Below are 26,081 nucleotides of genomic sequence, written 5' to 3'. Positions count from 1 at the left end.
AACCCAAACCAAAACCGAAATGCGGCTATCTTTACAGACAGTCAGGCAGCTATCAAAGCCATTTAATCGGCCATATCATCTAATAAATTGGGTCAGCAATGTCGCGATGAGCTTGCGAGCCTTAATATTAACCTCGGTGTCACCTTGATCTGGGTTCCGGGCCATAGTGGTATCGTGGAAAATGAACGGGCTGACGAGCTAGCCAGGCAAGGATCGGCCCTTCATAGCTCACTTGCGGAAATGGTTAACATTCCTCTTGGTGCTATGAAGGGTAAAATCTTTTCTATCTACCAAACTGAATCAAACCGAAGAAGGTGGAGCAATTTACCCAACTGCATTATATCTAGGAAGATATGGCCCACCTATAACAAAACCCGTACAAACGATCTTCTATGCAGGCAACGGCAAGACATAGCCAGGATTGTTGCGGTTTGTACCGGACATTGGCCTATAGGAGTTCATGCAGAGAAGTTGGGTATCTCTTACAACACCTTTTGCCGTAGCTGTAGTGACCAAAAAGAAAGTGAAACCATAATCCATTTCCTCTGCAAATGTCCTGCTTTGGCAAACACTAGAATGAAATACTTTGGAAAAGCATTCTTTCAAGAACTTGATGAGCTATCTGAGACAAAGATTAGAGACCTAATCTTTTTTCTCAATGCGACAAAATGACTCTAACATAATCGCTATGAAGCTTCTCTATCAATCTATCCCTTTCAATCAAAGGTCAAACGGGTTTTTGGTATCAAAACGGCGCACTACAGCGCTAATTGGATCTCAGGCTAGGTTGCCTTGAGATCGCCATTTCTACCTACCTACCTAGACCATCTTAAAGGCCTTACACATAAGAGCGAAAAACCAATGAACAAACGTGATTTTACACATTTCAAAAAGTCAATTAAAAAAAACACACACACATTTAAATTATAAGGAACCAATTGACGCTAATTTAAGGATCATAAATTTTGCAATTTTGTTCTCTGCAACAGGAAATTTTGTAAAAATAAAAAGAGTTTGGTAGTAACGAATTGCAGTGTGGTTGCTACAAACTGTCAAACTTTATTCGCGTTCCACATACCATCCACACTGTAACGAATAAATTGTTCACGCGCAACATAACCTCAAAATTATACCAGTCTTGTTTTGTTTTTGTGTAAAAGATCATGGTTAAGGAAAATATGGAGAAAACGGTAATTCTATTCGTCGCTGTCATGTGAAAGAAAAGTCAAAATATGCGGAGATCCACAGTTCGCAGTTCGTAACTCTTGAGCAAGTTGCTTAAAGCATTTTGCATTTTGTTCTCTTAAAGAAGAGAATTTTGTAAAAACAATTTGTTTTTAACGAATCGCAATGTGGTTGCTACGAACTGTCAAACTCTATTCGCGTTCCACATAACATCCAAAGTTAATTTTTTTCGCAGCATAGCTATTTATATTTAATCTTACATACCTCAAAGTTATGACCAGCTTCTCTTTAGGATAAATTAAATCTTTCCTAAGGGACAAGTGGTTTGGTTTTAGTTCCTCTTTAATCAAATCAAGAATGCAATTAAATTTTTCCATCGACATGCGAAAATATTGGTGGAACCGTCAAGCTGGTTAACTAGCAAAAACAATTCTCCTTTTTTGTTACGATCCATATTGAGTGGATGCACATGTAAATATTTTCTCTTTTTTTGAATATTTATAAATAATAAAACTTCTCAGAAGCCACTTTTTCAAGACAAATTAAGTTTTATTTTTAACACTCTCATTATTTTTGACAATTCTTCCGAGTTAATAAGCACAGGGATGTGTTAAAAAAAAAAAATTTCTCTGAGTACACATCCCTGGGTCAAATTGACAATTCGTCGCTGTCTGCGAATAGAAATAAAAGCTCATGTGAAAGAAAAGTGAAAATATGCGAACATCTAAAGTTCCCAGTTCGTAGCTTATGTGCAAAATGCTTTAGCCCTTTGAGATAGCCAATTTTACCCAAATGTTGAATATTTTGACAGGTATGGGAAAATGTAGAAAAACATTAAATTCTCCATGCAACGCGTCTTCAACCACTTCAGGCGCATATGTCAATTGTAAAGATCAGAGAAAACCTATTGCTTTAAAGGAATGCTTTCATATTTTAAAGGTTTCCTAAAAATACACTAATGTCTGTAATTTTATTCGGCGTCATACTTTAAAGAGTAACTCTTTACTCTTATGTCAATAGCACTGGTTGATAAAATTACAGTGCTTTTTCTGTTGCACAAACAAAACAATATTTTGTAAACGATTAATGGCTAAACACAAACACGCTTCAGCTTCGGCTTCGCCTGACGTTTACGAGTTCAGCCATAGGAATTCAATGCATGCTATGACAATGGAGATTCGACCTCACGTTTCGTTTGACAATCGTAAGAAAAAGAACGTAACGTAACGTAATGTGACTCCAAACTGAAGCTCTAATTCAATTATCTGAACAATTGCTTTGTCTGATATCTCAACAGCTGTAAAAAAATGTCAAGAAACAAAATATTTGCTTTTTGGAAGGATGAAATAATAGAAATGTCATTCAAAGCAACCTCGAAGCAGGCCTAACGTAACGCAGACGAAGCCGAAGCTGAAGCGCATATGTGTTTCAGCCATAACGAGTTCAGCCATAGGAATTCCATGCATGCTATCGCAATGTGCCTCCAAACTGAAGCTCTAATCCAATTATCTGAACATTTGCTTTGTCTGATAGCTCAACAGCTGTAAAAAAAATGTAAAAAAAACAAAATATTTGCTCTTTGGAGGGATGAAATAATAGAAATGTCATTCAAAGCAACCTCGAAGCAAGGCCACCGTAACGCACACGAAGCTGAAGCGTGTTTGTGATTCATCCATAATGGCAGACTGTCTCAAAATGGTGTTCAGATGATATGCGTCGATATTCGCAAATGATGACATAAAAATGTCGTCAGAACCGCAAACGTTTGCGGCTTTTAAAAGTCGGCTGCTCGTAGCTTAAGTTCAGACTCCACATATGGCTTATCAATAAATTGTTTCAAGATTTTGCAAATTAAGGGATTGTAGTTGGAATTTGAATTAATTCTATCAAAATCGATTGAAAAAATGATCCATTCCTCGCTTGGACATTAATGTTTGCTAGGCTGGTTAAGCACTAAAGATAACCTTAGGTTGCCTCAAAAAGTTTTTTTTTTTTTAAATTTGGACTCGTCTTAGCAATTGAAAACATTTAATTGGTTTTTAAAAACTGGGGTTATCATAAAGCTACCCTATAATTTGATATTTATAGTACTATGACTTATATTGGGCAGGTTCAGACAAAGGGATTGAAAGTAGGGCGAGTTCTTTTATCTGATTGGCCAGCTGTCAGAAAAAATGCTTTCCAATTAAAATAACTTTATTTGAAAGTTGACAGCAAAATCAAGAAAAATCCCTACTTACAATCAAGGCAGGTCAACTTATGTCAAAATGGCAGTTGATCATGTTTTGCCATTCAACTAAAAGCCTAATTCCATTTTATGTCTTATCTAAAAGGGTTTCTTGTCAAATTGGAAGGAAATAAGTAATATTTGAGATATATTCCCAAAGCCTGGAGAATGGCAAAAGTAGTCTTCATTCCCAAAGCAGGGAAACCCTCACACGTTAACCCTAAAGATCTACGACCAATCAGCCTATCATCCTTCCTTCTTAAAACCTTGGAAAGACTGATTGAAATTTATATCAGACATAATTTAAAACTATGTCTCATTTCCACAGCTCAACATGCTTACTCTAAGGGAAAATCAGTAGAATCAGCACTTCACTCGCTGGTACGTATTATTGAACATTCCCTCGAATATAAAGAATATAACCTGGTAGCGTTCTTAGATATTGAAGGAGCTTTCAACAACGTCAGTTACCAGGCGATCACAACAGCAACGGATAAGCTGAAATTAGAGAAGTCACTCATAGATCTTATAAGTCTCATGCTCAAAAGCAGGACAATAAATGTCTAACATAAGAAGTTTTACTACCACCAGATCGGTGAATCGAGGCACTCCCCAAGGTGGAGTCTTTTCGCCTCTTTTATGGAACTTGGTAGTAAACGACCTACTTACTGCATTGGAAGCAGAGGGTTTTAAGGTGATTGCCTATGCTGACGACGTTGCGATATCCGTATCTGGGAAGCAACCCCAAGTTCTCTCGGAACTCCTACAAAATGCCCTAAACAGGCTAACTAAATGGGCTAATCAATGTGGATTGGACGTCAACCCACACAAAAAAGAATTAATACTCTTTTCGAGAAGATATAAAATTCCTCAGATTAGCCCACCCAAGATTAGAGGAATACCATTAAGCTTTTCCGATCAAGCTAAATATTTGGGCCTCATTTTAGACAAAAAACTAAATTGGAAGGCAAACATTGATGAAAGAGTCAAAAAGGCTACTGTAGCGCTTTTTACTTGTAAAAAGGCCATAGGATCAAAATGGGGCTTCTCCCCAAAAATAACCCACTGGCTATACACTTCGGTAATCAGGCCGATACTCATTTATAGAGCCGTCGTCGTATGGTGGACCGCACTGGACAAGATGGTAAATCTAAATAAGCTCATCAAAGTCCAGCGGTCAGCAGGTATGTGCATCACAGGAGCACTTCGCACAACACCAACCGCAGCACTGAAAGTGCTTTTAAACCTAACACCACTTGACATCTTCTCCAAAAAGGTGGCCGCCAACTCATATGTAAGGCTTAGAGCCACCTCTCATTCTAGACTGTTTCAGATCTATCCCAGATCGCTTAGACTATACCACCCCAAAAATGGTATTCGGTAAAAGCTTTCACGTGTCCATCCCTTCAAGATCCTCCTGGGAAGAAGAGAGACCCCTGGAAGACGATGCGGTACACTTCTATGCTGACGGTTCAAAGACCGATCACGGAATTGGAAGTGGTATCTATTCAGAACAACTGAATCTCAGTCTATCCTATAGACTTCCCAATCAATGTAGTGTATTCCAGGCAGAAGTAATGGCGATTAAAGAAGCACTATCCTGGCTCAAAGAAAACGTTATATCTTGTAAGGATATATAAATCTTCTCAGACAGCCAGGCCGCTCTTAAATCTCTCGCGTCTGTCTCCACAAACTCTCAAACAGTCCACGATTGTCGATCATCTCTGAATGAGATGACGGAACAGTTTAACATTCACCTCATTTGGGTGCCGGGCCACAGAGACATTCCTGGAAATTGCAAAGCCGAGTAGCTCGCCAAAAACGGAACACTTCTGCTTTATGTTAGACAAAAACATAACATAGGAACACCACTTGCTACATGCAAATATCTTCTCAAGCAATATGCTCTAGAAACAACAAATGCTAGATAGTCACAAAGTTCCACCTGCCTAGCAACCAAAAATATGGCCAAGTATTGACTTTAAACGGTCAAAAAGCTTGATATCACTGAGCAGACAAAGTATAAACTCTACAATTGGAGTAATAACGGGACACTGCCTCATAGGAAGACATGCTCTGAGGCTAGGGGTCTTCACAAATGACTTCTGTAGAAGCTGCATGGACGAGGAGGAAGACGAAACGGTCCAACACCTTCTATGTACATGGCCAGCACTCTCCATTAGAAGGAATGACTTCCTCGGTAATCCCTTCTTCGATAACACCAGTGAACTGGCAACGATTGACACAAAACGTCTCTCTAACTTTATTAAAAGTACAAAATGGTTTGTTTAAATTCACTACTCCCATGAGTAACCTCATTAGTGGTATCACAATGGACCCTTGAGGTCTACGTGTGTCAAAAACATCTGGACAGCCACTCCAACCTAACCTAAGTAATATTTGTTTAACGTACAAAATACAACTAATGACAGACTTTTGCCTTGCCTTATGAGTTTTTTTTGTAGACAGTAATGTTATTGGTACTTTTTGCATGCTCAACTGAATGTAGCGCTTAGTGAAATACAGTTTGACATCTGAATAATTAAGTAACTCCATGGTCAAACTATGCGTTCAAGGAATTCTTTTGACTGCAAAAGGAAGTTCTTAATGTGTCCCGAATCTATCCATAGACATGCAAGGCTAACTTCTGTATTTGTTACCCAACTTGGAGTGTCAAACTAGAGCAGCGTGTAAAACATCAATCTGACTACAAAAAGACTGTTTTTTAGAGTCCGGAGATAGCCTTAAGGAATTATTTTTAATAATAATCATCAATTTTTTGATTGGTTAAAAAAAAGTCTTTTTCTAGAGGTTACGCAAAGAACAAACCTTAACGCTTTTCATCATGTATGGGACCCTAAGTCATCACGCTAAGCAATTAATATGATAGTATCTTTATACAATTCAGCATCGAGGCAGAGTAGAAAATAAAACCATACCAGTGTAATTGATGCGGAATATAAATTGCCAAGTTTTCGAGTGAGACAAAGTGCACATTTTCACAGAACTAATAAAGAGATATAAATCTTTGACAGCAAGGGGATTGGGGCTGAATGCTGATACCATGTACTTTTTTAGATAACTAAACTACACAGTGTCAGTGTTGTAGGTATATGCATTTTTTTTTTGAAAAAAAGTAACGACAAAAGAAAGAAAAATATTTTGTTATTTGATGAATGGCGACCGAATGAATGAGCTTCCCATAAGCTGACAGTAACCGGATTGGAGTTCAATTAACTTACTCGTAACCGCATCAATACGATACCTAACATATGTATTTTTATGGTTGAATCTATTTCCATTCACGAAAAAAAACTCCATACAAAACAGACGGAAAAATGAACATCAATTGCTTTTGCCAGTCCCAACACTTTGGGATCGTCAGACTACCGGAAAGCCGCCATGACTCCTGTACTTATTGATAGAAATTTTCGTGTGACCAAACACACTACAAATCAAAGTAGAAAATTAATTAAATTGACAGCGTATAAATTAAAATAGTGAAGCACTTAACATTTGTATGTACTCGTACATGCATATAATTATTAAATACAATATAAAATACAAATCAGGCAACATTGTTGCTGATGGAATGTCATTTGGGTTATGACAGTTTTTGTTTTTTGAAAGAAAAGCGTCAAACAAAAAATTAAACTATATTGTATTTTTTAAGTGGTTAAAGATTTCGAGTTCACTTGTTTTTTATATTTCAAATCCAATTTAAAGTATGAGGAATTCTTTCTATAATAAGGTTTTCCAATAGGAACTTGACAGCTTTGAATTCAATGACTGCGTTCAATCTCAGACAGATAGGGTAGCCGGATACCTTTTTGTTAGTGTTTTAAGTGGAGAATAACAGCTCATCAAAAACAGCTGAGATGTATGTGTTAGTAAACAAAAAGATATACAATTTTAGTTGAAGTTGTACGTATTTGAGGATGTTCTATGCATAAAAGGCTATGAAGAAGGTATTTGCCTCCAAATTTTATTATTTATTTATTCTTATCTTACAACAATTTTGACTTTGAAATTTAAATGTTTCTCTGCTTTATCTGAACAGCTGAATGTTGTTTCTATTTTTTGACAGCTATCTCAATACAGCTATCCAACTCGTTCAACAAGGTATCTAAAAATGCACCTATCCAAGATACCCTACCTAACACGAAATTGAAGGTAGCCAATTAATGAAGGCAGTGACACAGCTGACTTTGGCTCGATTGCTTCGTCAAAAAGCAAAATATGCGTTATTGAACTATTACTTCTTACTGACTTACCTAAGGTGGCGCTAATGTCTGGGGGGGGGTACCTGTGCCTCGACTAACATGCATCAGCTGCCTCCAGGTCCTCTCCCACCTGCGTGTGCCACCTGATTTGTGCTCTTCCTTTACAGCGCATTCGCTCGGAGTTAAATTCAAGACTTTCCGGGCTGGAGCGTTGATGTCCATTCGCGTTAAATGACCCACCATCTAAATGGCTGCACTGTAATTTTTTTTGTTAACGAGGTCGGTGTTGCTGTACAGCCCGTACAGTACATCGTTGTATCTTCTCCTCCACTCTCCATCTATGCAGACGGAACCAAACATTATCCGAAGACGCTCTCGTCTTTCTTTGATAGGGTCCAGGCCTCAGAGCCATAAAGAGAACCGAGATGATGAGTGTCTTATAGATGGTAACTGTAGATACTCGAGAAGAGGACATTACTACTCAACTGCCTTCTAAGCCCGAAGACGCAGTGATTTGCAAGAGTTATTCTTCGTTTGATTTCAGAGCTGGAGTCGTTGTCTGAATGTATAGCAGTCCTAGGTAGATAAAGTCTCAAGTGACGTTTTTCGTCTTGCCCTAGTTGACAACTTAAACCATCTTCTAGCAATGCTCAAAAACGTTTCACTCACATCAGCCTTGATCTTCCAATTTTTTCAATATCATTTTCTCCAGATGAGTCTTAAAACTAAAGGACGTTCTTATCCCTCTACCTTTCTAGAATCATTAACCCTTCCCACATAAACAAGGCATACAATCCAACGATTATGTCACCACCTCCCGTCTCCCACGTTGTAATGGCAAAAAGGCTAGAAAGCGCTCCTCTCCCCGACGCTCCTTCCCACCCTAGGTAACATAGCTCCATTGCTGTTTACCGATCCTAATCATTTACTTACATATCAGAATGATGTTCTTAACATCAACTGACTCCTTACCCTATCTCTTCTTTTCCAATCACCTCTAATCTTTTTTGGGCTGTATCTAAGGTGTAAACCGACCCGTGCCAATGATTAGCCTGGCTGGGGTCCCAATTCAAAAATAACTTAGTCCCTAACGGAGTATCCGGATATCTGGCGACCGACCTTCGGATTAACTAGCTTTATCTGTACATGCGAATTTCTGTACAGACGGACCTCTCGTGAGACCAATGATGAATACAAACAAAAAAGAAAAGAATAATGATGCCGGTATCTCTTCAAGACCGGGCTGCAGTTTGGCGTCAAAGCCTGTTGCCGTATCTCCTGCGGCCAACACAGAGAAGAGAGTAGTGGCCAACCATGGACCTAATTCCTGTAGTGGCAGGGTTGTGAATAATGGCCCTACCACTACTACTGAGAGTACATCCAGAAATGGAAAGGGGAAACTCTCGAAAAGCCAATATAGACAAAGGCGGCAAGCTGCAAAAATCCTAAAGGTCTCTGGTGCAACATTGGAGGCTGAAAGGACACTGCAGCAAACCGCTCGCATTGAATGAGCAAACAGTGTTTTTGCTGCAACAAGGACCAGTAAAGTCTGTACGTCTAAACGCGAAAGGTCTCTTGAGGGGACCATACCGACACCAAAACGGCTTCGTGTGCACAACACCAGCACTCCCCTCAATCCCATCAGGAAACAAGCCAGTTTCAGTGACGTCACGAAGGGCAGAGTCGTGGTTGCAGTCATTGACAGGAGCGATGTTGATGGCACAATATCGGCTGATCGTTGGCAGCTGGTCAAGGTTAAGCTCTCGGGTGGCTTTTTAAGCATTTTAAGAGAGCTTTCAGGACCACTTCCTTCCATAAGCGATGGAGGTTGGTATCAGGGTCATGTCAAACTCATGGTTTGTCATGGCGATCCGAGGTCTTGTGACTTATACAAGCTTGCTGTCAGCCGGTTAGCTCTTCTCTAATTGTTGTAAATAACTAAATTGTATATTATATATTGTGATGAATGATATTTGAACTGTCAAAAATAAAGTGTCTTTGTTAAGAAAGCTTCTGAAAAAAGTCGTTTTAAAGTAATAAAATTTCATTAAAGTGCTTCAAAAATATTTTGAATTTGGTAACTAACCAGTGTGCTTCCACAAAAAATCAAAACAACTGAGTAAGTTTATGCTATTAAGCTAAAAATAGAATTGCCTAGTTTGCATGTAAAGTTAACCTCACTAAATGAGCAAAAGAGGTCTGCTTGAAATATCACCCGAACAACAACGAGAAGAAAAGCGCATAAACATATCACCAACAGTATCTTCCAAACCTACAATGACCGCCCCCAACAAAATTACTACAGAGAATCTTGTGCAGATTCTGCGCGACAACAACAAGGAGCTTTACCAACAGCTGCCTTCGAAGGCCGACTTTCTGGAGCTCCACGCCGAAATTATGGGGTTGAAGCAGGAGAACGATCGCATCTCAGCTAGAGTTCTTGAGTTGGAGAGAAAAAACAATTTGCTCATAGACCAATTTGAAAAATTACTGCAAAGAGGCACGGAGTCTAATGTCGTGGTACATATGCCGGCGGTTGGAGATGCTGATTTGACTGAGAAAGCTAAATCAATTTGTGCTGGCTTGCTTTCATCTGCAGATGTTTCCGATATTGATTACGCGCGTCCAATATCAGCTAAAGATTCCCGATCAGCAATAATAGTTGTTAAAATGAAAAGCCGCAATGCAGCATGGACAGTTCTTAAGAATGCGAAGGATTTAAAGGGATCTCAAATTTACATTCATAAAGATCTCCCATACAAAATGCGATGCAGGCGAAGCCATTTGGTCCCAATCCACAGGTGCTTACGTGCTAATTTTCCACAAGTTAAAGCTATGCTCAAAGACGATAAGCTTGCCATATCCGACAAGCTTTTCACCTGGGATTTGGAGCAGGGGCTAAAGTGTGGTACTCTTGATCCTATGGAGGCATTAAAAACAATATTCGGCAGTAATTGTTCGATTTTAAATAATTTAAAAACTTTTATGAATGAAGTGCACAAAGTAAACAAAGTAAGAAATGTCAACGTTTATATCAGTCCCGAAACGTCAAATGGGAATGTACACGAAGTTAGCAACGTTCCACCGCATCAAAATGTGAAAGCATCCGCTGTAAAGCTTTTGGGTCAAAACACAAGCATGAGTGCGAGAGAATGAAGCGATCAAGTCTACCAGAATCAAATTAATACTTTAGATTTAAGAATATTAGGATATAATATATCAGGGCTAAAAAATAAATTTTTTGTTATGAATTTCTTTAGTTATATTAAAAGCTTTGATATATTTTTACTTGTGGAAACGCATGTGTTAGATAATGAGATAGAGAAATTTGAAGGTATTTTTAATAATTTTAAGCTAAAATGGGTGCCGGCGGTGAAAACAAATACGTATGGGAGAGGAAGTGGAGGGCAGGTTCTTGGTTTCCGAAAAGGACTTTGTGGATTATCCTTAAATTTTGTGCAAAGAGAAGAAATTAATATATTGGAGGTCACGTATAACGGTTCGAAAGTGTATATCACTCCTATATATCTGAATTGTAATCACTGGCAGAGAGATTTCGACAAACTATGCGACGGACTTTCATCCTTAAACTCCGGGGATCTATTACTTGTCGGTGACTTTAACGCTAGGATTGGCTGCTCACAGAATAACTTTTTAAGCGGATCAGCTGGAGTTATTTTTAATTCAATTCGTCAGTCAAAAGATGAAGTATGCGATGGTAAAGGTACTAAGATATTGGATTTAGCGGACTCTTTAGATGCTAGAGTTTTGAATGGAAGTTGTGCAGGAGATGTTAAGGGTGAATACACATTTATCCGAGGAACGGCGTGTTCAGTCATCGACTATGGGATAGTTTCTGGAAGGTGGAATGATCTTTTGAGAAGTTTTAGTGTTGGGCAGCAAACTTTTTCGGAGCATATGCCTTTAGAAATCACATGCAATTTAAGGCCGGCAGATGCATTATCTTGTTCCAAGTCGCTTGAGCTCCTTCCAAAGCTACATTGGAGTAATAGTTCAAATTTTGTACGGGCTTACCAAACTAATTTAAATGAGGAACTGAGAAAACATAGTTCAGAGGGTGATAATTTAAACATGACCAGACTTACTGACATAATGAAGACTGCAGTCCCAGTAACCAAAAACTGGAAGCAGAAGAATGATTTTAAACAAGAATGGTTTGACTTGGAATGCTTTAAGGCAAGAAAAAAATCATTTACTTTACTAAAGCTTCTGAGAAAATATAACTTGCATGTCTTTAAGACTATGTATGCGTCTGCGAACAAAGAGTACAAACACATCTGCTCTGCCAAGCGTAAGCAAAACGATGAACAATCCATACAACGCTTAAACTCAGCGATGTCTTCGGCAGAATTCTGGAAAGCGGCTAAAGCAATTAACGGACGGCCCAGTAGAATAGGATCTTCACTGCACGCAACCGAGCTTCAGGATTATTTTAAAAGTTTACTTAACACTGCGCAGTTTTCACCCCTGCCTCAATATGCTGCTCCGGTTTTCTTAGACGATATCCTTGATTTACCGTTTACAGTGCTGGAACTTCGGACTGCTTTAGAAAAAACCAGATCTGGTAAAGCCCCAGGAGATGACGGGATTCCTTCAGAATTCTATATAAACTGTACGTCCGAGTACCTGTTTTCACTCACCAAAGAATTCAATAGAATTTTCGAAACCGCAGAGGTGTCAGCCTGTTTTAAAAAAGCAATTATCTATCCGCTGCATAAGAAAGGTGCGTACGATAATCCCGAGAATTACAGGGGCATTTCTTTTTTGAATTCTTCAGTGAAGTTATTCAGTGCACTTATTTTTAAAAGGCTAACAGAGTGGGTTAACGACAGAAACATACTCAACATGTTCTAAGCTGGTTTTAGGAAAAACCACTCGACTGTAGATCAGATTTTCACCTTATTTCACATTGTCGATTACTTTAAAAGCAAAAAGAAGAAGCTATATGCTTTCTTCGTAGATTTCAGAGCTGCTTTTGACTCCATTGCCCGTGCAGCGTTATTCTATAAGCTCTATACCTTGGGTATCTCAAGCAAAGTTGTGAATCTGCTGAAAGCAATGTATGAAAACAATGTGTCTTATGTATGGGACGGACAATTTACATCAGAGGACTTTGAAGCGGAAATGGGAGTAAGGCAAGGTTGTGTGTTGAGTACTTTGCTGTTCATTTTGTTTATAAATGACATTGTCGAGGAAGTGGGAGGGGGTATTGAGTTCGGAAGTTTACGAATACCGTGCCTCATTTTCGCTGACGACATAGTTTTTCTGGCGGAATCAGTTGACGGAATGCAGCTCATGATCAACCGTCTGGAGCGCTACTGTGATCTTTGGAACCTGACTGTTAACCTTGGAAAGTCTAAAATGATGATCTTCAGGGATGGAGGTGGAAGATACTCGAGAAACGAAAGGTGGACCTACAAGGGTCAGAATTTGGAAATTGTTCGAGAGTATAAGTATCTCGGTGTATTGATCTGTGCTAACCTTAACTTTAAAAAACATTTCGAAACTAAATTAGCTGAGGCAAAGAGAGCTACTTATTCCATCTGGGGACGTTGTATAGAGAGTAGGTTTGTGGACCATAGCGCAAAGATCCAGATATTTCGTGCCACTGCTTCTTCCATCATGTTGTATGGTGCTCAAGTGTGGGGTTGCTGGCAGTTTGAGGTTGTTGAAAAGTTTCAAAGATATTTTCTTAAACGCATTTTTCGGTTGCCGGCCTCTACTCCAAATTACATGGTGCACCTTGAAACTACAATGCCACCGTTATTCTTAAATACGCTAAAAATACACTTCGATTATATAATAAAGCTGCTGGAGATGAATGAAACAAGACTACCCAAATTGATCCTCAAGTCGATAATTACTTTAAGAGGCAACCTCGTCAGAAAATGGGAAGAAATAGGCGTTGAGTGTGGAGAAAGGTTACAGATTCAACCAGGTATCGGACCCACTATTCTGAGAAACATGTTTCAAAATTTACTGGGTGGTGTAGCGCGCTCAGCTTACAGTGGTTATACCTTGGAGGCTCAATCTTCTCAGTATAGGACGATATATAGCCAGCTCGACTACAACTTACAAGGAAGCTCCTACTTCTTAAATAGATTACCGCTTTCAATGATAAGTACGATATTTAAAGTAAGAGGGGAAATGATCAACCTTAACTACATTCCACATCGTCCGGACCTACCTATTTTGTGCGATATTTGCAACCTCAAGGAAAGAGAAGATATTTATCATTTTATTGCCAGATGCCCGATTCTAAGTGAATTTCGAGTCAGATTCTTCGGTAAATCCATAATGACTATGAGCGAAGTTTTAAGTATTTTGAATGGAAGTCTTGGTTGGAAGAAATTGTATAAATACACAACGATGGCACTGAATTATAGAACCCGAATAGTCGAAGGCGACTTTTAAATTTTAAATTTTATTTTATTTTTCTATTTTAGTAAGAAATGTATAATATTGTTATAATGTCATTCTGGTAGACGGCTTTAAGCCAAACCATATTAAACTATGAAATTTATTGTAGATATAATTGAAATATTATAAATAAAGTTTCTTTAACTAACTAACTAACTATATTGTGAAGTGATACCAAAGCAATATAATTTTGAAAAAATCTTTAACTAACTAACTAATTATATTGTGAAGTGATACCAAAGCAATATAATTTTGAAAAAATCAATTTCAATCAAATTAACGATTTTTTTATATACATTTTTTGCGGTTTTAAAGTACAGTGGATCCGAGAGGTTGCAAGCATGTTAAATAGGTCATCATTCTGTCGATTCCTTAAAACTTTACACGTATTCTGATATCGATATTTCTTGTAGTCTTTATTTTGGCATTCCTGGGCTTCTCTCTGCCGGTTTCTTTCAATACTTCTCTGCAATAACGTTCAATATTACTTTGAGCCTCATAATAACTTCTCCATTGACTCCAGGTATTTGAGCGGTTGCACCTGACTGTTCAAAAAACTTCTTGCTGCGTTTCCGTCATAAGTGTTTTAAAACCCTTGCTTTGGTTTATCCACATCAAGGCCGAGCTCAACGCGAAAACGCCTTTGGATCTCTTTTTTTTCGCCTCGTTGGTCTCAATCGATTCATCAGTACCTCCTCCTTCCATGCATCTGATTCTAGCGTGCAGTGGAGAGATTCCATATTCGTAATTATGCTCGTCCTCAATTGATTCATCTTAATTGGAGTTCTTTTGTGCCCTTTTGCATATCGGTTAGGTTAGGTTAGGTTATAGTGGCTGTCCAAGATGGAAACGGACACACTTGGGCCAGTTTAATGGCCCATTGTGATACCACATGTATCTTGAGGGTTCCTCCTAAGCTCAATGGAACCAGTTTGAGTCCCTTACGAAACGTGAGAGGCGGATTATACTGATATGATTAAGATCGTTTAGATCGTTAAAGAAGAATTCTCCTAGGTAATTCTTGCTAGAGCAGGGCATGTGCAGAGAAGATGAAGAACTGTTTCATCCTCTTCCTCATCCATAAAGCTTCTGCAAAAGCCATTTGAGAATACGCCTAATCTTGTGGTGCTTTCATATTAGACAGTGTCCGGTTATGACACCTATTATCGAGCTTATATGCGATCTGCTTAGAGAGAACAAGCACCTTGAACGTTTTAATTCCAGTGTTGGCCAGATGTTTTTTGTGACTTGACACGTAGTGATGTTTTTCCACTTGGTGCCTGCCCTCCCCATAGCGTCTTGCATTAGCAACAGTTTACAAGTAGCGATTGGTATGCCAGTACGTGCCAAACGTGGTAGGATGAGCTGTACTGTACCGTTCCTGCCTTACAGTTACCTGGAATGTCTCTATGGCCCGGCACCCAACAAAGGTGAATATTAAACTTTTGTGCTATCTCCATAAGAGATGATCGACAGTTATGGACTGTTATGGAGTTTGTAGATACAGAGTCCAGAGATATGATAGCGGCCTGGCTATCTGAGAAAATACGGATATCAGATGTTAATATCACGTTTTCTTTAAGCCAGGACAATACTTCTTTTATCGCCAAAAGTTTCACCTGGAATACGCTACAATTATTGGGAAGGCGGAATGAGAGACTTAATTTCAGTCGTACAGAGTACACACCTCCACCAACCTCTTCTTTGGTTTTTGACCTATCTGTGTAAAAATGGATAAACTCATCCTCCAAGAATGTCCTATCCTTCCAAAAGATCTGGTAGGTATAGAAATCTGGAAGTTACTGTCCAATTGTAGTTGGGGGATGGTGTAGTCTGTGTGCTTTGGAATTGATTCTAAGTACCTTAGAGTTACGGAGTGGCCAATGTTGTTGTTAGTCCACTGTAACAAAGCTTTGAGGCGAATAGAAGAGCTTGCAGCTATTTGTTTGCTTAATATGTCAAGAGGTGTAAGGTAGAGCAAGGTGTCCAGTGCCGCGCTTGGGATCGTACGAAGCGATCCACTTGTACATAGGCAGGCTGAACGTTGGACTTTAATTAACTTATCCCTGTTTATACCTTTCTCTAAAGCAGTCCACCATACTGCCACACCGTACGTTAAAATCGGTCTGATGGTTTTAAACCCCATTTATTACCAACAGCTTTTTTGCAAGAAAAGAGAGCTACAGTAGCTTTTTTGACTCTTTCCTGTACGTTTCCAATTTAGTTTTTTGTCTAAGACAAGACCCAGGTATTTAGCCTCGTCTGAGAATTTTAATTGGATTCCTTTAATATAAGGAGGGTTGACAAATGGAATTTTGTATTTCCTCGAAAATAAGACTAGATTGGTTTTGTGTGGGTTAACACCCAGTCCACTCCGATCAGCCCAAAGTATTAGTCTGTCCAAGGCATTTTGTAAGAGTTCTTTTGGGATATTAAGATGCTTTCCTGAAACTGCTATAGCAACGTCGTCCGCGTAGGCTATCATTCTGAAGGCCTCCGCATCCAGACTAGTTAGGATTTCATTCACCACTAGGTTCCAGAGGAGAGGGGATAGAACACCACCTTGCGGTGTCCCTCTACTAACGAATCGTCTACCAGAAGAGTTGCCCAGTTTTGAGTTAATTATTCTGATAGTCAGCATTAAATAAATTAACTCCCGAAGCGAACTCTCTACATTTAGAGATGTCAGTGCAGATGTGTCCACGTTGTTAAAGGCACCTTCGATGTCAAGGAAAGCAACCATAGTGAACTCTTTATGATGGAGGGAATATTCGACGGTGCGTTCTAAAGTGTGTAACGCTGTTTCCACCGATTTACCTTTACAGTAGGCATTTTGAGACGAAGACAGAAGTCTTGTATCAATACTTGCCCTTAAATGGATATCAATCATTCTATCCAAGGTCTTAAGAAGGAATGAAGATAGGCGTGGATCTTTAGGCTTAACTTGGGAGCATTTACCTGCTTTAGGTATAAAACAACTTTAACTTCTCTCCATGCCGAGGGAACATGGACCAGGTAAAGACAGCTGGTAAAAATTGCCCCAAGGATTGTTGCGATTATATTAGAAGTCTTGTGTAACTCGGCTGGTATTATTCCATCTGGTCCTGCAGATTTAAATGGTTTGAAGCTGTTGAGAGCTCATTGTAGCTTGACCCTTTGCGATCAGACCTTGTGGATATATTGTATTTGAACTTGAACGTATATAATTGTTGCAAGTTGCGGTAAGAGAACTACCAGTAAAGTGAGTGTAGAATAGTAAGTTCAGCAATTCATTACTTGAATTTGTCCAGGAGCCGTCTGCATTTTTCAAGCAGCTTGGCATCGCTGGACTAGTTGAAAGAATTTTCCATAACCTAGAGGCTTCAGAAGTTTCTTCTTTTGTGGCACAGACGGATCGCCAAGAAGATCGCTTAGATTTCCCTAGTGTCTTCTTGTTTCCGTCTATCATAGTTAAAAAGAACTCCTAATTCACAGTCATAGATGTTGGTTAAATATCTGCTATTTGACTTTTAATATTATTGAATGTGGTATTCATGATGTCACATGCAAATGCATTATTAAAAATTTTATTATAGGATTAAAAAAAATAATAGCAAATCTAAGGTAATAAACATAAAACAAAAATGAATAATCTTTTTTAAATACATTACATTTCATTCTACTCAGCACATAAATGTACAGACTAGAGAACACAGCACCTTGAGCGACTAGAATATGTAAGGTGATATTTTTTAAATAAAATCATCTTTTTTAAATCCACCACAAATGACTAGACTTCATCAATTCAAATCTCCCTAGCTCAGTTCGATGCAAAATGACGCGGTTGACCTTTCGGTTTTATGTTAAGAAATATATAAGAATTCTGAATCAGTTGAGATCTTAGCACCACTCATTGAACCTCGAAAAAGTCGAAAAAGTGTGCAAAAAGAAGTATTTCCAAAAACATTACATTTTTTTTCTTTTTATTTATCGATCAAAATAATGGTACCGTATATTACGAACACAAACGAACGAAAAGCGTTTCGAAGCCCTTTTTCTAGTTTTAACATTCAAAGTTAAGAAAAAAAATTTAAAAAAATTATTATAATAAAAACTTTAGCCTGCTCAACTCGAAATACGAATATTGGAAGCAGTTTTGCATAAACGGACCACTGTAAGGCGGTGGACGGCGATTTTTTGAACTGAATTTTCTTCAGCAACGAAGCACATTTCTTACTTGGTGGGTATGTTAATAAACAAAATGGTCGTTTTTGGGGTTCTGAGAATGCTCAAGTAATTGAAAAGAGGTCATTACATCCACAAAAAGTCAATGTATGGTGCACTCTTTGGTCCGGAGGTGTGAGTGGAGCTTACTTCTTCGACTGTTCGTAGTGGCGATATCAACTAGTCACCAAGATCTTGCGATTTGACACAGCAGGACTTTTTTTGTATTGTGCTTTTATGCTGGACCGTGCTTATGCAGATAAACCTTTAACACTTAAGCACTTATAAAACAACATTCTACAAGTTATGGCTGAGATACCACGCAATATGTACCAAAAAAGTGGTAGAAAATTACCTCAAAAGAATCAATACCGTTCGAGTCCGTACGTAAGATTGGTAAAAATTGATATTCGGTTCTCAAAATCTCGTGAATAAATGAAGGTTACGGCTTCGAAATGATTTCATTCGGTGCTAAATTTTGTTGTTAATGTTCTAAAAAAGTCCAATCTGTATTTATTTATATAAGAAAAAAAAGTTTGGTTATGACCCACACTGATAACTCAACAACCCATCCCGTTTGTCTTGCTTAACAATTTATAGGTTTTCGTGTTGGGTTAAAAAAAGTTGCTAGTTGAATTATTCTTAAAAACATTTAAAAATTACCAACAATATTTTTCATATAAAGAAATAGTTTATTTTGAAAATCTAGTGTTCTTAAATAAATTTTTAGTCGAAAACAAATTTTTAAGTAGCATTTCTCAAATTGGATGAATGCAATTAATTTGAGAGATATCAAGAACCGAACTTCATTTTTTACCAAATTTTTTTTTCTTCTAGAATTTGTTTTTATATAAAAACGGACTGTTGGATTTTTATAATAAAACTACTGAATATCGAAGACAATACTTTCTGTGAAATAAAAAAAGTTTAAAGACAATAAAAAAGTAAATTTTTACCAAGTACTTTTTTTGTTAGTTTTTTATTGGCGTGGCAAAATCGCATCGTCACCTCCTCGCGGTGCCCGCTGGGTACCCAACTAACGATGAGCGTTGGATCCATTGGATCCATGAGCTGAGTCACTTGATTTATCTTTTCAGGAACTAGGAGCAAAAGAACAGAAATACCGCTCTGAATGCAGAGCGTCTGACACATATTGAGCGGCACACTGGTCAGCGTCTGTACCCTGTGGGGCGGCTGTATATAAACTATGGATATAAGTAACTGACCTATTTATAGTACGAACACTAAGTTAACAAAATTATGGCAATGAAAAAAACGACTAGATTAAATACCCCAGGTGGCACTCCAGTGAAACTGGTAAATCCACTCTCTTACGAGGTCGGTCCTATGGATTCTGGGGAGGACCAATTATTACTTACAAATATTGAGAGATCCCCCAAACAAATTTACTTCAGGGGTTACATCATCGACAACTTCAAACAATACTATAGATGTTAAAAACATCAGCGAAAAAGGAACCAAGATCAATGAAGAGATCGACATCACAGATCAACAGAGTTCCAACAAAGTCAAAGAGAAAGACCAATCAAAATCAAAGAACTACTTTGAAGAATGGCAAATTAAAATAGCGGCAAGAAAACAACTTGAAGTTCTAGTTCAAAGTCTTCAGCTGCAAGTGAAAAAAACTCGAAGAGAAAGTTTCCTTGCTTCACAAGAAAGATTCAGAGTCCACGATTCAGTTAAGTCCAAAATATATTGAACCTGAATATCAAACTGATGAAGAAGAGCTCTTGTTTTAAACTGAGAAAAAGAGTTGATTACAGGAACTAAAGTGGTAGCTGTTGCTAAATCAATATCTCACGCTAAAGGCAGCTAAAAAATTACACCACCACCAATTATGATCTCAGGATTTGCAATTTTTGGAGATCTTAAGAAAATTATAGAAAAATGTACTAAAAAAGCTTGCAAATACACATCGTACAACAAAGACAACTGGAAAGTCACAGTCGAAGAAGCTGACGAGTATAGATCTGTCACTGAAGAACTGAGCAAACACCAAATACAATGGCACTCATATGAAAACAAAGCTACAAGGTCAATAAAAGTAGTAGCCTGAGGTCTTCATTCCTCGTGCTCTCCCCAGGAAGTAGTAGAAGATCTTGTACAAAAAGACTTCCAATCCCTTGATGCAGTTAATCTATTTAAGAATGAGACAATTAAAAAATCCTCTGGAGAATCAATGACAAGTAAGAGGTTGCTGCCTTTATTCATGCTTACTTTTGAATGCAAAGAAAGTCTCGAGGAGATCTATTAAGTAAGATCAATCTTGGACATAGCTGTTAAAACTGAACCACTCCGAAAATCTAAAGTTGTTCCGCAGTGCAAACGTTGCCAAGCTTTTGGTCATACAAAAAAATACTGCAACCGAGAGTTTGCTTGTGTAAAGTGCGAAGGAAAACATGCAACTAAAAATTGTCCTATGAGCAAAGATCAGAAAGCAAAATGTGTGAACTGCAAGTGTAATCACCCGGCAAGCTATAGAGGCTGCCCAGAAACGAAGAAGAAGCGAAAAAGTCGCTTTAAAAAACAATGATGGACAGACCACTTAAAATCGCTACATGGAATGCAAACGGTCTTATACAACATTCATCCGAATTAAAAATCTTTTTAAATCTAGAACATATCGATATTTGCCTGGTGTCCGAAACTCATTTCTCCAATGGGAAAAGTCTAGATAATGTAATAGAAAACTATTCATGTTACCACGCTCCACATCCAGCTGACAAGGCAAGAGGTGGATCGGCGATTCTTATAAAAGAAAGCTTAAAATATTATGAAGGAGCCAAGTTTACTAGTGAAAATATGCAAGTAACAACTATTAGTATTGGTATGAAAAAGAAAGAGTTTAAGATAGCAGCTATATACTGCCCACCAAGGCGCTCCCCGACAGAAGATGACTATACAGATCTATTTAATCTTCTTGGGCATAACTTTCTTGTTGGCGGAGACTTCAATGCAAAACAGGTCGCCAACTTACTGGCCGATACTAACAAAATACCAGACCTTATTGACTTTTTCGTAGCTAAAGGAATCAAACGAAATCACATTAGTATCGAAGGTAATTATGACCTGTCATCAGATCATACTTAAGTGATTCTATCACTAAGTGAATCAGAAGTACTAATAAAAAGTAATCCAAAGCTTGTTAATAAGAAAACAAACTGGAGTGATTTTAGAGAAAAGCTTTTAAGTTTTATAAATTTAAGATCTCCTTTGGATACAATCGAGCAAATTGACCATGAAGTGGAACAATTTATTGCTGATATGCAACAGGCCGCTGAAGAAAGTACTCTAACATTTTTTAATAGAAGACAAAATGAAATAAAATATCCTTTAGAGATAAGAGAGTTGATAATAGAGAAAAGAAGAGCTCGAAGAAAATGGCAAAATAGTAGATTTCCAGATGATAAAACAACGTTTAACCGTATAAGCAACAATCTTAAAAAAACAAATTTACAAATTCAAAAATGATTCACTCAGCACATTCCTAAGGAATTTAACGACTGATGCTTCAACCGATTGTTCGCTATGGAAAGCAGCCAAGCTCCTGAAAAGACCGCAGTTACAAAACTCGCCCTTGAAATCTAAAGATGGTAAATGGATCGGTAACCCGAAAGAAAAAGCTAACCTTTCCGCTAAACATCTTGCGAATGTTTTTAAGCCATACTCATCAAACGCGGCTGAAAATAACGTACAGTTTGTTGATAAGATAGATGAAAGTGAAATACCAATTGTAAGACTTAAAGAAATAAAAAGTATGTGTTTACATCAACTACCAAATAAAAAATCACCAGGTTACGATCTAATTACTGCTCAGGTTATGAAAGAAATGCCATTGAAAGCCTTCATAAAACTCCAATATATAATAAATGCATGCCTTAAGCAATGGTATGTCCCGCACTATTGGAAAATTGCTGAAGTAATTGTCATACCAAAGCAAGGTAAACCACCTACAGAAGTGACGGCTTACAGACCAATATCGCTTATACTAATTATGGCAAAAGTTTTTGAAAAACTTTTTCTGAAGAGACTTACCAAAATCTAAAAAACCATCTGTTTGGCTTTTGAAATAAACATTCCACGATAGACCAAGTTCATAGAATATATCGGATGTAATAGAAAAAACATTAGAAGAAAAACAAGTAAGTTCAGCTATTTTCTTAGATGTTGCTCAAGCTTTTGACAAGGTTTGGCATGAGGGACTTGAGTACAAACTGCAAGGGGATCTTCCCAGGCAGTACTTTGAAATATTAAAATCGTACATCTCAGACCGATTGTTTAGAGTAAGGTGCGATCAAGAATACTCGGAATTGAAGAAAATAGAAGCCAGTGTACCACAAGGAAGTGTCCTAGGTCCTACCCTGTATTTACTATTTACAAGGGATATTCCAGTTGGTAATCATACCATAATGGCTACTTTTGCAGATGATACCGAAATTTATGTACCCGAGAAATATGTCTCTAAGGCAGCAGTAAAACTACGAAATGCCGTCGACACAGTGACAGCTTGGACCGAAAAATGGCGTATCAAACTCAATGAAACAAAATCTTCACATATAAACTTTACAAATAAAAAGATAAACAATATTCCAATAATGATTAATAATCAAGCTGTACCTTACGCCAATACGGCCAAATACCTTGGAATGACTTTGGATGCAAAGCTTAAGTGGAAAGAGCACATCAAAAAGAAAAGAGAAGAACCAAACTTGAAATATAGAAAAATGTACTGGTTGTTTGGTAACAACTCTGATTTATCAATCCAAAACAAAATAATGCTGTATAATCAAGTACTAAAGCCTGTTTGGACCTATGGAATCCAATTATTGGGCTGTACAAAGAAAACAAATACCGAAATTCCAAAACAAAGTCCTTCGTGGAATAGTTAATGCACCTTGGTACATAAGAAATACCGATCTACATCGTGACTTACAAATAGAAATGGTTACAGAAGTTGTTAAAAAATACGCTGTATCGCACAACCAGAGACTGCAAAGTCATACTAATTCTGAAATGGAGTCCGTCTTGAATATAAGAAACCATGTTCGGAGATTAAGAAGAACCAAGCCTGATGTGCTTATGGTCTAAAAAAAAAACATGGGAAAGTATTAAGAGTTTAAACTTCCCCCAAAGTGATTGTACAAAATTAAGAAAGAAAAATCGGAAGTCGATCCTTCAAGATTGGTCCTGATGAAGGGGTGGTTTTAGTGGTTAAGAGTCCCACACTACTTGGTGTCGAATACTACCAAGTGCCTTTTGAAGATTTCCTCCCGTCAAAAAAAAAAAACTTTTTTTTTAAACTGCTATGGTAAAAAAAAAACCACCCACGCAATTTTCTTGAGAGCCCTTTCTGCATTTTTCTGCTTTATTATCTGTATAACAAAATTTATTTGAAGTCGATATCTCTTCTGGTTCTTGAGCTATGGACGAGGAAAAAAACGTCGCAAACGCACGCAGAGACATCTTTCTAAAAACTTTGATACGTCGAGAAATGTCAAATTTTTCAATTTGAAAAATCGGACCCATTACAATAAGTTAATAAAAACATTAAAAAAATGCAACTAAAATTGTTAAAAAATAGATTTTGATTAAAAACCTCGTTTGGAATCAAACTTTTTTCATCATATGCAAAGTATTGTTGGTCATTTTTAATCTTTTAGACAAATTCAACTGATAACTTTTTTAAAAAAAAAACACAAAAACTATAAGAATAAGAAATGGTTTTCGACTCAAGTATTAGGAGAATAAAGAAAGATATTGACTTCAAATTATTAACCTTAGAATATTTTGTTAAAATTTAAAGCAAGACAAACCGACAGACGGGATGGGAAGATATCAGTGTAAATCCCGCATCTCAACCTCTTTTTAACTTCCCATAGGAAGTTATTGTAATGGGTCCGATTTGTCAAATTGAAAATTTTGACATTTCTCGACGTTTCAAGGTCCCTAGAGTCGAAATAAAAGATTTTAAGAAAGAGGTCTGTGCGTGCGTGTGTACGTACGTTCGTACGTCCGTACGTTCGCGACGTTTTTTTCGTCGTCCATAGCTCAAGAACTAGAAAAGATATCGATTTCAAATAAATTTTGTTATACGGATAATAAGGCAGAAAGATGCAGAAAGGGCTCTCAAGAAAATTGCGTGGGTGGTTTTTTTACCATAGCAGTTTAAATAAAATGTGAAAATTTTGGTTAACCCTAAATATCTTACGAACCAAAAACGATAGAGACTTGAATTAAATTTAAGTAATTTTTTAAGTATGTACATTTTTTGAAAAAAAACGGTTTTTTTAATAAATCAAAAAAACTGAAAAAAAATGTGTCACCTCCAAAATTTTACGACTGAAATATGATTTCATCTCTAAACAAATTTTGTGCAACGAAGAATAATGTTTTTGACATCTGATAAAATTTTGAGAAAAATCTAATTGACAGTTTTTTTTATAAAAAATAAAAATCTAAAAAAAACATTACTCAAAGTTGGTAAAAATTGATTTTCGACTCAAATATCTTTTCAAAACTTTGAGATATTGGCTTTAATTTACTTTTATCTTTCAAAAAATATTGTTGTCAACATTCAGTAAAATTTTGAAAAAAAAATCGAATGGACATTTTTTTACAAAAAATTAAAAACGGAACAAAAATTTAACAAAAGTTGGTAAAAAATGATTTTCGACTCAAATATCTTTTCAAAAATTTGAGATAATAGCTTCTAACTAATTTTTACTTATAAAAAATATGGTTTTCAACATTAGGACAAATCGTGAGAAAAATCGAATTGACAGGTTTTTTTTACAAAAAATAAAACTCTAAAAACAAAACAATACTAAAACTTGGTAAAAATTTACTTTCGCCTCAAATAGCTTTTCAAAAATTAAAAATATTGGCTTCAAACTTATTTTATTTCACAGAAAATATTGTTTTCGATATTCAGTAATTTTTATTTAAAAATCCAACAGTCCTTTTTTTTATAAAAAATAAAATCTACAAAAAATAGAACGCAAATTTGTTAAAAATTTTAAGCAAGACAAATCGACAGTCGGGATGGGAAGTTATCAGTGTCTCAGCCTCTTTTTGTATTTATTTATTTTTCAAAAAATTATTTTTCAAAAAATTAAAAAAAACACTTTGCCTAATCAAATTGACTTTGTATTTTTTTCTCAAGTAACGAGCTCAGGAAGCTTCTGCGTACCAGCAGAAACAAAAAAGAATCACTGATAGATCTTATTAAACTACTCAAGAAACAGCAGCAGGTATACTCAATTTATTATGTCAATTACTCGAGGTTCGAACAGAATCACCTACAGGCGAATGGACCCTCACATTGTTCTTCTTTTTCAATCATTTGCGTTTCTTTTTAGTTGAACTTTTGTTCTGTTACTTAGCCACCAAGTTATATACATACATTTTTATAGATATGTTTTTTGAAATAGATACAAAAAAAATATACAAAAACAAAGCTTCGACGCAATATTTATTTTTCTTATTAGTTATCTACTTTATCGACTTGTACCCTAAACTGAACCATGATGTGGTTATAGCTTTTTTTTAAGTGATCATCATCGTTGTCGTTTAAAGACCTTTACTGTAAAGAAATAAAAGCTTTTCGGGAAGACGAAAATTTGTAACCTGCTCTCAACAGCAACGGCGCGATTAACAAAAAAAGTAACTACCTACACCAATAGGAGCATGCAAAAACAGCTGTAGACCTACTACTGTAATGATCGAAACTTTGTCTTCGCCGTAACTGTCCGTATACGATCTTTGTAGTCGGTGGCTACGGC

General features: G+C 37.1%; 1 protein-coding gene across 1 annotated transcript in view; it reads right to left on the bottom strand.

Annotated features, from left to right (window-relative positions):
- Positions 1-26,081, bottom strand: part of LOC129952525 (28S ribosomal protein S9, mitochondrial) — a 73,118-nt gene that overhangs the window by 6,659 nt on the left and 40,378 nt on the right. The gene's annotated exons all lie outside the window — the stretch shown is intronic.

This window comes from Eupeodes corollae, chromosome 1 (assembly GCF_945859685.1).
Source record: "Eupeodes corollae chromosome 1, idEupCoro1.1, whole genome shotgun sequence".
Classification (NCBI taxonomy): Eukaryota; Metazoa; Arthropoda; class Insecta; order Diptera; family Syrphidae; genus Eupeodes; species Eupeodes corollae.
Note: the sequence above shows the minus strand (reverse complement) of the source record. Positions and strands in the feature narration are given on the sequence as shown.